The sequence below is a fragment of the Somniosus microcephalus genome, chromosome 6 (assembly GCF_052327205.1).
Source record: "Somniosus microcephalus isolate GS21.2 chromosome 6, FLI_Smic_1.0, whole genome shotgun sequence".
NCBI lineage: Eukaryota > Metazoa > Chordata > Chondrichthyes > Squaliformes > Somniosidae > Somniosus > Somniosus microcephalus.
In genome coordinates this window covers 129548350-129564096 of record NC_140992.1, presented here as the reverse complement: position 1 = coordinate 129564096, position 15747 = coordinate 129548350, and positions in this window count along the sequence as shown.

Below are 15747 nucleotides of genomic sequence, written 5' to 3'. Positions count from 1 at the left end.
CGTATTTGCAATTATATCATATCCGTTTACATATATTTGCGCTGTTAATTTGTCTACCTTATTACAAATGCTTCGTGCATTCAGATACAGTGCCTTTAGATTTGTCTTTTTAACATTTTTAGACATCTTAACATTTTTTTGTACTATGGCCCTATTTGCCTTATTACCATTTTTTCTTACTATTTGTTAGTGTACTCTTTTGTTTGTACGTTCTGTCCCTTCCTGACACAATCTGGTTATCCTTGCCCCAATCACTTTCTTGCACTGCTTCCTTGTCTTTTCTCTTTAGCATTCTAAATTTCTTTCCACCGGGACCCTCCCCCACCCCCTTATTTAGTTTAAAGCCCTATCTACCTCCCTAGTAATTCGATTCGCTAGAACTCTGGTCCCAGCATGGTTCAGGTGTAGTCCGTCCCAACGGAGCAGCTCTCGCTTACCCTAGTACTGGTGCCAGTTCCCCACGAATCGAAACCCACTTCTCCCACACCAATCTTTGAGCCACGCATTCATCTCCCTGATCCTATTGGCCCTATGCCAATTTGCTCATGACTCAGGTAATAATCCAGAGTTTATTACCTTTGTGGTTCTGCTTTTTAATTTAGTCCCTAGCTGCTCAAATTCTCTCAGCAGAACCTTTTTCTTTGTCCTACCTATGTCGTTGGTACCTACGTGGACCATGACAACTGGATCCTCCCCTTCCCACTCCAAGTTCTTCTCCAGCCCGGAGGAGATGTCCTTTACCCTGACACAGCCTTTGGGACTCACGCGCTTGGCTGCAGAGAACAGTGTCTATCCCCCTAACTATGCAGTCCCCTACCACTACCATATTTCTTTTTGTTCCCCCCTCTTGAATGGTTCCCTGTACCACGGTGCTGTGGTCAGTTTGCTCATCCTCCCTGCAGTCCCTGCTCTCGTCCACACAGAGACTAAGAACCTCGTACCTATTGGACAAGAGCAAGGGCTGAGGCTCCTCCACCACTACCCCATTGGTTCCCCATAACTGCCTCGCTTGTAGTCACACCCACCTGTCCCTGACTGTTGTGTCGGTACCTTTCTACCTAGACACAACTTAGGACTCAGAACTCAGAGATTCAAACATGAAGTGCTTTATTGGAAGGAAAGGAAGTTCTGGAAAGTTCCGAACAAAGAGAGCTAAACTTAACCGAGAACACCCAACCATTTATCTCCTGTGACAGCGCCACCACAGGTGGGAGGAGAACACACAATACATAACATTTCCTCCCCTCTTAATTGGAAGGTCCACATTATTCCTCAACAGGTAAGTTACTTTCAATGCACTCAACGAACCTCGGGTAGAGGTAGACTGCCTCAACCCCTGACTTTACCCTGGGGTTTATTCTGCCCCAGTCTTGTGGGTAAGTCGCTAAGCCTACAGATCCAAGCGTCTTGGAGGCCGCCACTCTCTGACAGGATACCGGCGGTCATCGCTGGCTTCCACAGCAGTAGGCATTGACACAGGCCTAGATGGAGAAGGTGCCTGTGTCAGTTGAAAGTCAGGAGTTTGCACAGGTGGGACAGTCTCTTTGACTTCCTGTGTTGGAGAAGAGCACTGTGGCAAAGGATGCTGGTTTGCGGTATCATCCGGAAACAGTTCAGGCCAACCAGCCGTTGGAGCCTCTGTGGCTGTCTCTGCTCCTAGCAACAGTTGATCTGTGTGTCTTCTCCAGACGACGTCCTCAGCAGTCTCAATGGTGTAAGACACAGGGCCCGTCTGCGCGATCACCGTAGCAGGAACCCATTTCGGTCCAGTGTTGTAGTTTTGAGCTAGGACGTGCTCTCCCGGATGAAACCGTCTCTCCTTGGCTCTTTTCTCTCTCTTTTCAACTTGAGCTTGTTGTTGACGATGGACAACCTGCTCTGCCCTTGGAGGTTTGAGTAAGTCAAAACTTGTCCGCAACTGCCTCTTCATCATGAGCGAAGCGGGGGAAGTTTTGGTTGTGGCATACGGCTCGTTCCTGTAGGACAACAGGAAGCTGTTCAGACGTTGGTGGATTGAGCCCTGACCTTGCGATGCCTTCAAGGCGTGCTTCAAAGTTTGCATGAACCTTTCTGCCTGGCCATTAGCAGAGGGATGATAGGGCGAAGACCTGATCTGTTGGACACCATTCACATGCTGGAAAGTTGCAAACTCCTGTGATACAAATTGTGGACCGTTGTCACTTACGAGTTGTTCCGGTGAGCCCTAACGGCTGAACATCTCACCAAATTTCTCAATTGTTTTCTCTGCCATGGTAGACCTCATCACAGCGACCTCCGGCCACTTGCTATGAGCATCTACAACCACCATAAACATCTTCTCTTCGAAAGGACCAGTGAAGTCCACATGTACTCGCTGCCACACTTCTGCAGGCCAATCCCAGGGGTGTAGGGTTGCCAGCTGTGGAACATTCCGGACCCTTTGACATGGGGAACATGTTTTGGCTTTCTCCTCAATATTCCCATCGAGACCTGGCCACCAGAAGTAGCTTCTTTCCATTTCCTTCATCCGAACCATCCCACTGTGGCCTGTATGAAGTTGTTGCAGTATAGGTTCCCTCAGAGGTGGCGGAATGATGACACGGCGTCCCGAAAAAAGACAACCTGCCTGGACGGAGAGCTCATTTCTTTTTGAAACGTAAGGTTTCAATCTAGGAGAATCTCCTATAGCCCTCCCTCGAATGACATCGTCCATTACCTCAGACAGGACTGGATCATTGCGGGTGTACCTTCGCAACTGAACTGCAGTGACAGGTGCTCCCTCCACTTGCCTAAAGTAGAAGATGTCTATCTGACGAGGCTCTGGGGGAGTAACAGGCAAGGGTAGCCTCGAGAGACCGTCTGCGTTGCCGTGAAAGTCTGATTTGCGATATTTGATGTCGTATGTGTGTCCTGACAACAGTAAAGCCCACCTTTGCATCCTGCTTGCAGCGAGAGACGGAATTCTGGTGTGGGGCCCGAAGATTGAAGTCAATGGACGGTGGTCCGTCAGGAGTGTGAACCTTCTCCCAAACAGGTACTGATGAAATTTTCGAATTCCAAAAATGATTCCCAAGGCCTCGCGCTCGATCTGCGCATAGTTACTCTCGGCCTTGTTCAAGGTGCGCGATGCGAAGGCGATAGGTTTCTCTTCACCCGAAGGCATGATGTGGGATATGACTGCTCCCACACCATATGGTGATGCATCACATGCTAGCTGCATGGGTAGCTTTGGGTCGAAGTGTGTCAGGACCTCTGATTTCAGCAATGCTTTCTTTGCTTGGGCAAAAGCTTCGTTGCACAGTTCAGTCCATTTCCATGTTTTGCCTTGACATAGCAACTGATGTAACGGCTTCAGCAATGTTGCTAATTCTGGAATAAACTTCCCATAGTAGTTAAGTAGCCCCAGAAATGAACGTAACTGGCTCACATTTTGGGGTGCTGGGGCCTCCACGATCGCCTTGATCTTTGACGGCGCCTTATGCAGGCCAGTAGCGTCAATCACATGCCCCAGGTACTCAACTGAAGACTGAAAGAATTCACATTTGTTTTTACGAACTCTGAGTCCATACTCTTTCAGTCGTTGTAGTGTCGCATCCAAGTTCAGAAGATGATCCTCCTCATTTGTCCCAGTGACAAGGATGTCGTCCAGGTAGCACTGGACTCCTGGCAGTCCACTCAAAATCTGATCCATTGCCCTTTGGAATAGAGCAGGGGCCGACGTAATTCCAAACGGAAGGCGGCAGTACCTGTATAGCCCCTTGTGTGTCACAATTGTCAGCAGCTCCTTTGATTTGTCATCGACATGCATTTGTAAATAAGCCTGGCATAAGTCTATTTGGCTGAACTTTTGCCCTCCGGCCAGGCCCGTAAAAAGATCATCAATGAGGGGAAGAGGGTACTGTTCCGCAGACAGCACCGGGTTAATAGTCACTTTAAAATCCCCACAGATTCGAACAGATCCATCCTTTTTCAGGACAGGAACAATGGGTGTGGCCCATTTGCTCATGCTCACAGGCTCCAGGACTCCATTCTCAACTAAGGCCTCCAAGTTAGCCTCAACTTTTGGCCTAATTGCATAGGGTACAGGTCGGGCTTTGTGAAACTTTGGCTAGCTGTCAGGTTTAATATCCAGTCTCACGCTGATCTTTTTCATGCTCCCAAGTTCCCCATTGAAGAGTTCTGCATGTTTGTTTAACACTGCAGTCAGACCTGACTCCCCTTTTGACATCATGCGGACTGTGTTGTGTATGTACCTTTAAGAGACTAACTGGTCTCAGACTGCAGTACCGGCAGTGACCACCCCTGTATAAAAGGCGCTAGAGAGCCTCTGTTGTTTTAGTTTCGTTTATGCCTTTCACCAGTAAAGACTTGTTTGTTTCTCTCCTGCTAGTCCGTGTCTCAATCATTCACGGACTTAACACTGGCGACGAGTTAGAAACAAACTTACCTGCAACTCAGCAACAGCTCCGACGACGTTGTTGAAGGTCGGAGCCAGAAGAAAGAAAGAAAAAAAAAAATAGGCCATTGAAACTCGAGAAACGGGCGTCGACCGTCAATCATCGAGTTCAAAACTTGCAGGAGAGACTGTCCAGAGCCAGGCTGGGTTCCTCGGTCCGTGGTTTCCCAGCTAATCGGGCGGGTGGCAGGTAGTGCTCTGATCCTTCCTGGGCTGCAACGGGGCCGGGCAGCGAGTCGGGAAGCAAGGAGAGAGAGAGAGGGTGGAGCATACAGGGCGCGGCCGGTGTTTCGAAGCTGGGCAGCGTTCGGACCTCAGAAGAGGGAGGGAAGTGTCCCAGAGGGTCCGCTCCACGACGGGAAAATAATAAAAGGAAACGAATTAATATTTAACGCACAAAATAAAAGGTGGAAAGCAGCGCTAACAACAGCGGGGAAGAAGGAAAAGCGCGGGAGGTGCCATTTTGTTAAATCGGAGAAGAAGGCAAAGCACGGGAGGCGCCATTTTAGATTTGCAAGATGCCGAAGACTGGCTGTAACACTGCTTTTGATAATACATTAGAGGACTGGACCACGTATGTGGAAAGAGTCGAGGTATATTTCGAGGCAAACGATATAGCGGAGGGGAAAAAGGCATCGATATTGTTAAACTTAATGGGCGCTAGATCGTATGGCCCATTGCGGGACCTGATTACTCCAGCCAAACCGAAGGCGAAGAGTTTTAATGAAATTGTTGCTGTTCTACAGGAGCACTTAAACCCTGCACCACTGTTGATAGCAGAAAGATTTAAATTCCACAGGAGAACTCAGCACAAAGATGAGAGCAATGCTGAGTATCTTACGGAACTACGCAAGCTATCAAAGCACTGCCAGTTCGGAGCAGGACTGGCAGATACCCTACGGGATAAATTTGTCTGTGGACTCCTGAGTGAAGGAACACAGAAGAAGTTACTCGCAGAAAAAGAGCTGACGCTAGATCAGGCTTTCAGCGTGGCAGTATCGTATGAAGCAGCAGCCAGGGGAGCTGCAGAAATTCAACAAAAACCACAGGAATACGGCACCCACGAAATGACACGGGGATTTGCAAAATGTTATCGCTGCGGCAGAACTAACCATGACCAGAAGGACTGCTGGTCCAAAGACAAAATATGCAGACAATGCAGGAAGATTGGACACATTGCACGAGTTTGTAGGTCTGGGAAGAAGACCAGCGACAACAAAAAGGCTACTAAAGAACCGTACAAGAAAGTACAAAAGATGACGGACAGTAGTTCCGAAGACCAGATGAGCGATAGTGAATCCGAGAACAGGAGATTAAGCTGTCTCAAACTTCACAATGTAATCGCAAAAGAGGATCACCGAACCATTTGGGTCACCCTCACGATAGCAGGGTCCCAAGTTAAAATGGAATTGGATACAGGATCAGCGCTAACCATCATGAATCGACGAGACTATGAGAGACATCCATCGTCTTGACGACGTATACGGGGCAAAAAGTATACCCCAGAGGAAAAATAAGGGTGCCTGTCGAATACAATGGCAAGAAAATACGGAAATTGTATCTCTACATACTGCCAAATGGTGGACCGCCGTTATTGGGACGGGAATGGATCAGGAAGATAAACTTAGATTGGCATTCCATTCATGCAATGACGGTGGACGGTAAAAAAAATGAAGACGTCACTCCTGGACGATTGTCAACAATCTTAGCTAACGCCAAAGAGGTATTTCAACAAGAACTGGGCACGCTTAAAGGCGTAACCGCCTCGTTAAAAATAGAAGAGAATGCAGTTCCCAAGTTTTTCAATGCGAGACCAGTACCATATGCAATTCGTCCAGCCGTCGAGGCAGAGCTGGAGAATCTGGAGAAGGTGGGCGTGTTGTCTAAGGTCGACTGGAGTGAGTGGGCGACACCCATCGTTCCTGTCATGAAGAAAACGTTAAGCAATAAGTCCGGTGAGCCAAGGAAGATTCGCATCTGTGGGGATTTCAAGGTGACGGTGAACCCTGTCCTTCACACAGTACAATATCCTCTTCCAAGGATAGAAGACATCTTCGCCTCACTGTCTGGAGGGAAGCGTTTTACAAAAATTGACCTAGCACAAGCATATTTGCAGATGGAGGTTGAAGAGTCCTCCAGGAAGTATCTCACGATAAACACTCACAAAGGTCTTTACCAGTATCATCGATTGGTATTCGGAGTAGCATCGGCTCCGGCGATATGGCAAAGAGCGATGGAACAAGTCCTGCAAGGGATTCCGGGGACTCAGTGTTACTTGGACGACATCCTTGTAACAGGTGCAGATGACAGTGAACACCTTAACAACCTAGAACAGGTGCTCACTAGACTACGGGAACATGGGCTGCGAGCCAACCGCCCCAAGTGCGAATTTTTTAAGAAACAGATATCGTATTGTGGCCACGTGATTGATGAAGAGGGGTTACATAAGTCCCCTGACAAGATTGAAGCGGTTGTTAAGGCCCCAGCGCCTGAAAATGTGTCGTAACTGAGGTCATTCCTTGGGTTGGTGAATTACTATCATAAGTTTTTGCCGAATTTGTCGACAATTCTGCATCCACTGAACGCCCTGCTACGAATGGGGGTAGCATGGAAATGGAGTGATGATTGTAAACGTGCTTTTCAGAAGAGTAAGGACTTAATCACTTCGAAGGAAGTATTGGCTCACTACAACCCAGCACTGCCAATCAGGCTGGCGTGTGATGCGTCTCCCTACGGCATTGGGGCGGTACTGTCACGTAAATTGCTTGATGGTTTGGAGAGGCCGATAGCTTTTGCGTCACGCTCATTAACTTCTGCCGAGCGTAACTATGCCCAGATTGACAGAGAGGCCCTCAGCCTAGTGTGGGGGGTGAAGAAGTTCAATCACTACCTGCACGGTCAAAAATTTACTCTACTAACCGATCATCAAACTCTTGTCTCCATTTTCAACCCTCAGAAGGGCGTACCGATAATGACAGCACAACGGCTGCAGAGATGGTCCCTTTTCCTAGGGGCACACCAGTATGACATCGAGTACAGGGGAACTAAACAGCATGGAAATGCTGATGGATTGTCACGTCTACCGTTGCCGACGGTGGAAGAAGAAGACCTTGCATTGGATCCAATGGAGTTATTCCACTCGACCATAGTCAAATGTCTCCCTGTGACGAATGCAAACACAAAAAAGGAAACACGGAATGACCCGACACTATCACGGGTCTATGATTTAACGGTGAAGGGATGGCCAGCACATGGCGAACCACTGCTGCCAGCATTTTTGCCAAGAAGAGAACAGCTGTCAGTGTGCAGAGGAACCTTGATGTGTGGATCCAGAGTAGTAATTCCACCTAAGTTGACGGATAGAGTGCTCAATGAGCTTCATGAGGGTCATCTGGGTGGGGTAAAAATGAAGAGCTTAGCCAGAGCGTTTGTGTGGTGGCCGGGAATCGATAGAGAAATCGAAGAGATGACCAAGAGCTGTGCAGGATGCGAGAAGGTCCAAAACGCCCCACCACAAGCCCCTCTGCATCCATGGGAGTGGCCCTCATATCCATGGCAAAGGGTGCACATTGATTTTGCTGGTCCCTTCATGGACTCGATGTTTTTAATTGTGGTGGATGCACATTCAAAGTGGCCAGAGGTAATAAAAATGTCCTCAACCACCACGGAAACAACTATCGCAGTTTTACGAACCATATTCGCCAGGAATGGGCTGCCTGAACAGATTTGCTCTGACAATGGACCACAGTTTGTGTCTGAAGAGTTCCGGAGGTTCTTAAAGAACAATGGTGTTAAGCATTACACATCTGCCCCATATCATCCAGCCACTAATGGATTGGCCGAGAGGTTTGTCCAAACATTCAAGAAGGCTATCAAGGCAATGTGTAATGAAGATATACCCCTACAACACAAGGTGGACAACTTCTTGTTTGCCTACCGGAATGCGACACATGCAGTTACCAACAAAACTCCAGCCATGATGTTCTTCAATCGAAGACTACGATGCCGCTTGGATTTGGTTAAGCCAAACGTCCAAAGAGATGTGGAGAACAGGCAGTTTCAGAATATGAATGAAAGGCCGACCAGAAGTTTTAAGATAGGTCAACCAGTTTTGGCCCAGGACTACCGCACTGAGAAATGGCAACCAGGAACGATTTGTACACGACAAGGACCTCTCATGTACACCGTGGACATTGGGGAGAGCATTGTAAGATGCCATGCTGACCAGATTCTAGAGTCACTGAAAAACGTCAACTCCACACCACGATCTGATACACCTGGTAATGAAATCGACATTCCAATTGCAGCTACCACAGAACCGGTAATATTGGAAGCAGATAAACCAAACAACGACATTGATTCTGACTCAACATTGCCAGAAGAACCTGATACTCCAAAGAGGCGTTATCCAGACTGAATCAGGAAGCCTCCTCAAAGACTGAACTTATAATTGCTTAAACTTAACCAATGTATCTAGCAACAGTAATTGTGATTGTAATTCATTATCATTAGTTGTTAAATGAATGTTATGTACTGTTTATCTAAAAGGGGAGGAATTGTTGTGTATGTACCTTTAAGAGAATAACTGGTCTCAGACTGCAGTACCGGCAGTGACCACCCCTGTATAAAAGGCACTAGAGAGCCTCTGTTGTTTTAGTTTCGTTTATGCCTTTCACCAGTAAAGACTTGTTTGTTTCTCTCCTGCTAGTCCGTGTCTCAATCATTCACGGACTTAACAGACTGCAGGCCAGTCCAGCGTGATTTTCTCTAGCCACGCATGTCCCAGTAGCGATGGGTAATTTCCCTTTACCACATATAGTGGCAGTTTTGCAGTCTGTCCGTTCAATTTAACTGTCACCTCAATGGCGCCTCTCATGGCCACAGGTTCACCGGTATACGTCTTTAACACAATGTTTGTTGGCTGAAGGGTAAGATGCTTTAGCATTTTGTTGTAGACAGTGTCTGAAACAAGGGACACAGCCGCGCCTGTGTCCACCTCCATCCGCACTGATTGTCCCTCCACCAGTGGTGATACCCAGTAGCCATTTGAATCACCTGCAACTGTCAGTATGTGCACCTCTTCCTCCTCAGAGGTGTCGCTCCCCTCTATTTCGCTTGTTCCATCATACTGCACTGAATGAACACTCTTTTTCCTCTCTTGTCCAAATACAGACATTTTGCTTCCATGCTTCCCAGCTCTGTCTGTTCTTTTTTTACCTCTACAGGCGCGTTCAATGTGACCCTTTTTGCCACAATTTCGGCATTCCAGCCCCGTACACCAGCAGTCATTAGCGTGATGGCCCGTTTTCCCACAACGGTAACATGTGCCGTTCCGCGCACCTTTAGGCTCAGACGACACCTTGTGAACTCTCCCTGTTGAACTCCACTGGTGAGCCTCCTTTTCCGCCATCTCCATGGAGACTCTAACTTCAATGGCCTTTTCAAGAGTAAAGTTGTCCTCAGTAAGAAGGCGCTTCTGTGTGGCTGCATTTTGCAGACCACACACAAGTCTGTCTCTAATGGTGTCCTTCAGCACCTCCTTGAACTCGCAGTGTTCCGATAACCTTTTTAAAGCAGCAATAAACATCATCACTGATTCCCCCTCCTCTTGATTCCGTTTGTGGAATCTAAATCTCTCAGCAATACCCAGAGGTTTTGGTGAAAAATGTGCTCCAAGAATTTCCACTAGTTGCTTATATGTTTTAGTTCCTGGCTTATCTGGTTGCACGAGGCTGCGAAGTAAATTGAATGTCTTCAGCCCGATTACACTCAAAAAGATAGGCACGACCTTTTCATTTGCCACCGCATTCGCCAATACAAAATAGTCAAAACGTTCCGAATATGCGCTCCATTGCTCCACATTTTCATCAAAATCACCGATGTTTCCTAATATAGTAGCCATTTCATGTTTCAAATTAAAATTTCTGTTTACTCACTGCACCCGTTTCTGTTCTGAGTGTTTTGCAGTCGAAAACAAGAAAGTTCCCACAACACAGATTCATCCCATCCTCGTCGCCACTTGTTGTGTCGGTACCTTTCTACCTAGTCACAATTTAGGACTCAGAACTCAGAGATTCAAACATGAAGTGCTTTATTGGAAGGAAAGGAAGTTCTGGAAAGTTCCGAACAAAGAGAGCTAAACTTAACCGAGAACACCCAACCATTTATCTCCTGTGACAGCGCCACCACAGGTGGGAGGAGAACACACAATAGAACATACAATACATAACACTGACCATGGACCAAATTTGAATTAATTAATCTAAGGGGTGTGACAGCCACCTGGAACACAGCGTCCAGTTAACTCTCCCCCTCCCTGATGTATCGCAGCGCTTGAAGCTCGGACTCCAGCTCATCAACACTGAGCCGAAGTTCCTCAAGCAACCAACACTTACTGCAAATGTATTTGCCTTGGACCTCAATGGTGTCCACCAGCTCCCACATATTGCAGCAGCAACACATCGCCTGCCCTGCCATCTCTAATGTATTTAATGAATTAAATGTTTAAGTTTTGAACGTTTAGTTCTTAATCCCAGCTCTTAATTTAAACCAATGCCCAAGAAAACAGAAAAATACTGACCAACCAATCACTTTCCTGCTTTCCTGTGACATCGCTCCTTGTTTTTATGTTGTTCTTTAAATCACCTGTTCCCTCACAGGTCGGTCCACTCCCGCTGCTCCCAATGGCTTGGTCTGGGCCTCGAGCTTTATTTACTCGCTCCTCCTTCGCCTGTTCCCTCACAGGTCAGTCCACTCCCACTGCTGCTCCCTATAACTCAGTCTGGGCCTCGAGCCTCGGGCTTTATTTACTAGCTCCTCCTTCGCCTGCTCCCTCACAGGTCAGTCCACTCCCACTGCTGCTCCCAAAAGCTTGGTCTGGGTCACGCCTCAGGCTTTATTTCCTTGCTCCTCTTTCGTCTGCTCCCTCACAGGTCAGTCCGCTCCCGTTGCTGCTCCCATGTGTAATGATTGTGAAGACCCCTCCTGGAGGGAGGATCTTCATCTCCAAGTCGAGACAAGGAACTCAATGTCACATTGGGTACTGAGGCTTTAGGGGAACCTCTATAGGTTAAATGGTCTTGTCAATAATTTGAGCTCAGGCCCACCCCTAAAAAGAGAATAAAAGTAACAGCCTGAGGGCTTGCCTACACAGATGGTGGAGGGAAGAGCCAAGCAGAAGTTGGACTGGTCGAACGCTCTTTCGAGAGTGATCCCATGCTCACCAACTTGGAGATTCTAGATGAGAGGAAGCCAGCGAACTGTTCACGCATGCCAGCCATCTGTCTGATCAGGACCGGTACCAGCTGCTTGTCACGGTCGTATGTTTTTGCTGTGTAACTAACATGTTATATTCCGTCTTAAACTCTGATTAAACACAATGTGCCCACCATATTGGTGTGCAGTCGATCCTGATTATTTGAAAGACTAGAGATAAGCTACTTATTGGCCTAATCTCTACAATCCTAACGCCATAAGCTACTAATTGGCTTAATCTCTACACTCCTAATGCCCGCCTTACTGCTCTCACCAAAATGGCGTCCGTCACGGCCTGCACCAGAAGCTTGTGCGCGCGGCACGGATGTCATTTTTGACACAAATCAACACCTGTAGCGCCGAAAAATAGTGTTACAGATCTGAATTTCTAGCCTTATGCATTTCCATGTACAAAATATGATGACAGTTGAGCTCAGTATTCAGGTCCTTTGCTCAAGTTGTATCCAAGTGGAAAAAAAACCTTTTGTCTACATATTTTCCAATAGCGTCAATTTTCTCTGTTCTATGCATAATTCTCGGCACTTTGCAGTACTGAATTGTTAAGTGATGGAGATACAGGTAACGTTCTTCAATTCCACCAGAACAATGGACTCATCTCTCATTCAGCCCAAGGTGAAGATGGTAAAAGGACTCAACAGAGGGAGAAATAGAAAAGGTGACAATGGAAGCCCTTCCACTTGATATATCACACACACTTAGATCAGCTGCACTGTGCAAGGCAATTGTCACAACATATAGAGATTTGAGGGCTGATTGTGCACTCGCTTTGCAGAATCAGGCAAGGAAGTCCTAATGGCATAATCCCTGTGTCCGAAGTCAATGGGCACACCCTCCATTGCCCGATATACAATCAAGGGCAGCAAGGTTCCGGCCCTATAATATTGGATGTCACAGCGGTAATTTTACAAGTTTGTGCCATGTCCTGATTCATATCCTTTCAAATGTTTTTAACTGAATTTGAAACAAAAAAGTACAACAAAATAAATTAAAAACAAAGTTCCAATCAAAGGAGAAAATAGCCACAAAGTTAGGACCCAGTTTGGACTCCGCCAGAAGAAACTTTTGGAGATTGAGGGCCTTAAAGGACTTGGGTCGTTTGGGCCAGGGGGGACTTGGTGTCAGTTAAGTTAGGGGAACTTGGGGTTAGTTGGCCCAGGAGAGACTTGGGACCAGTTGAACCAGGAAGGACTTGAGATCAGTTGGGTCAGAAGGGGTTGGGGTCAGTTGAGCTATGAAGATCTGGGAGGTACATGAGGTGGGCTGGTCTTGAAAGGATTCAGGGCAGGAGAGTCAGTAGTACTGAGAGTGGGATTTTTGATAGCACAACTGCACAGGGGCCATAGCAGAGATATCAACATTTAAAATGTTGTATATTGAGATTATCTCTGTAAACATGAGGGTGTAGGGTCCAAGTATCCCACACCTTCTGTGTTATACTAATGCTTAGTCACCTTACCTCTCCCCTATACATTGATAACAATAGAGATTTCCTGGTTCTCCCCAGATCACTTGCACCCTGTGATTTATACTAATCTTCTACAAACCCCCAGGACCTGTCACTTCGATCTACCTGCCGTTAGTCCTTACCCATTTCCTGACAATCGTGAACCGCTGGCTTTACAGCTGCTCTGTGTTTGCTAGATTGATGCCCACTTTCACCACCTTGGCAGGCCTTTCTGGAAATTACACTTCCCAGTACTGGCATGAAAATGGTTTAATACTTGCTGCCTTCTCGCGATTTCTAGGGTAGGTTCTAATTAATTATAGAGGCTGAACTATCAGTCCATATTGGCTTGGTGCTGGGAGCCCTTAAAATGAAGGTTATATAACATATTAAAAATATTATATCTGCATACATTTCTGCTCAACATTTTACCATTATAATTTCCTACATCCACATTAATAATGGAAACTATCCATGTAAACTTCTGCTGCAGCACCACCCCTGGTAAGGAGGTATAATGACAAGTTTACAGAGGCTGTGTAGTTAATGGCCCTGAAATTAGGATCGAGGGCTTGCCGCGTGTGCAAGCCCCCGATGTGCACTCACCCTGCGCGCCGACATCTGAAGCCCGGGCCTGCTTGCATTTCCTGTCACAGGCCCAGTTCAGCAGTCGGCGCGCTGTGCTTACCTGATCCAGCGGCGTAGTTAGTGCGATGTGCCGGCTGGGATCAGGTGAGCACTGTGCAGCCAATCAGGGGAGGGGAAACTCATTCATGAGTTTGACAGCAAGAGCTGTCAAACTCATGAAAAGTATGGGCTGCCAAAAAACTACTTTAACTTTAAATAAAATTTAAAAAAACATCCCACTGATTATATTAACTATAAATAAGTTTTTAAAAATGTTTTAAACAATTAATCAATTTTTTGAAAAAAATAAATTTTTAAAAAATAGGGTCTAAAACTAAACTTACCATCCTGTAAATTCTTTAAAAATAACAAACCTGTGGAAAAAAAAATTCTACATTGTACTAAAAGCCCACTTACCTGAAAAACTAAATACTTACGTCTTGTTTTTCCATGCGTAAAGACCGGAGGCCTTTACACGCGCGCAACTCTGAAAAAAAAAAGGAATTTTACTGCGCACGCGCTGCCTGTGCAGTCGCGCGCGTTCTGCCTCTTAACCCCTTGGTTCAGAGGATAGGAAATGCCGGTTTTCAGCGCATGTGCTGTGCATGCTGAAAACTGGCAATTCCTCCGGGCACACGCGTGAGTACCCCGTCCTTACTCACGCGTTGTGCCCGGAATTACTGGGCCAATGCGAATGTGAAGTTAAGAATTTATATTTGGAAATATAAAAATAAAGACAGAATGTAGGACTTTAAAATGGAGACTGAACTTTATCCACATGCCCTGGTTCAAATACCCTTCAGCCTCCAGGTCTGACGACTACACTTCAGGCAATATAAACTAAATGGTACAATTTCAATGTGCAGGAACAGAGAGACCTGGGGTTTCACATACACAACTCTTTTACAGTGGTAGGGCAAGTTGATGGGGCTGCTAAAACGCATAGGGGATCCTTGGCTTTATAAATAGAGGTATGGAGTACAAAATCAAGGAAGTTATGCTGAACCTTAATAACTCACTGGTTAGGCCCCAGCAGGAGTATTGTGCCCAATTCTGGGAACCACACTTTAGGAAGGATGTCAAGGCCTTGGAGAGGGTGCAGAGGAGATTTACCAGAATGGCACCGGGGTGAGGAACTTCAATTATGTAGAGAGACAGGAGAAACTGGGTTGTTCTCTTTAGAATAGAGAAGGTTAAGGGGAGATTTAATAGAGGTGTTCAATATTATGAAAGATTTTGATAGAGTAAATAAGTAGAAACTGTTCTCAGAGGACACAGATTTCAGATAATTGGCAAAAGAACCAGAGGGGAGATGAGGAGAATTTTTTTACACAGCGTGTTGTTGTGATCGGGAATGCACTGCTTGAAAGGGTGGTGGAAGTAGATTCAGTAGTAACTTTCAAAAGGGAATTGGATAAATACTTGAAAAGAAAAAATTTGCAGGGCTTTGGGGAAAGAGCCGGGGAGTGGGACTAATTGGCTTCCTTCTGTGCTGTAATATTCTATGATTCTAGATAGTGAAGGAACTGATTTCTGTTTGGTTCTTGAGAAATTCGCACACATCCATAAATATATGTTTATCTGAACATGAGCCATCTGGTCTGATCCCATTCTACAGCTACAAATTCACTTTTAAAAGAATTTATGGACTTTGCTTCATAACAAGAATTCTAATGAGTTCTAATCAATTTCTGTACAAAGTTTTGCCCTCTTTCCTTCCTCTTTAATTCTTTCTGTGATTATCTATTTGTGTCCTTTTATTGCCATCTCATCATTTGGTGGCAACAACATAGGAACATAGGAAACACAGGAACAGGATGTAGGATTCGCAAAATTGAACTTTATATTAAAAAGGGTCGAATGGCAGAAGAGGCCATTGTGATGAAATATTCCATTCACCACTGCCTGTGACTGAGATCGGTTTCAGTGTCATTTCCCTTCCCCCAGACCTCATTGTATTGTGTAC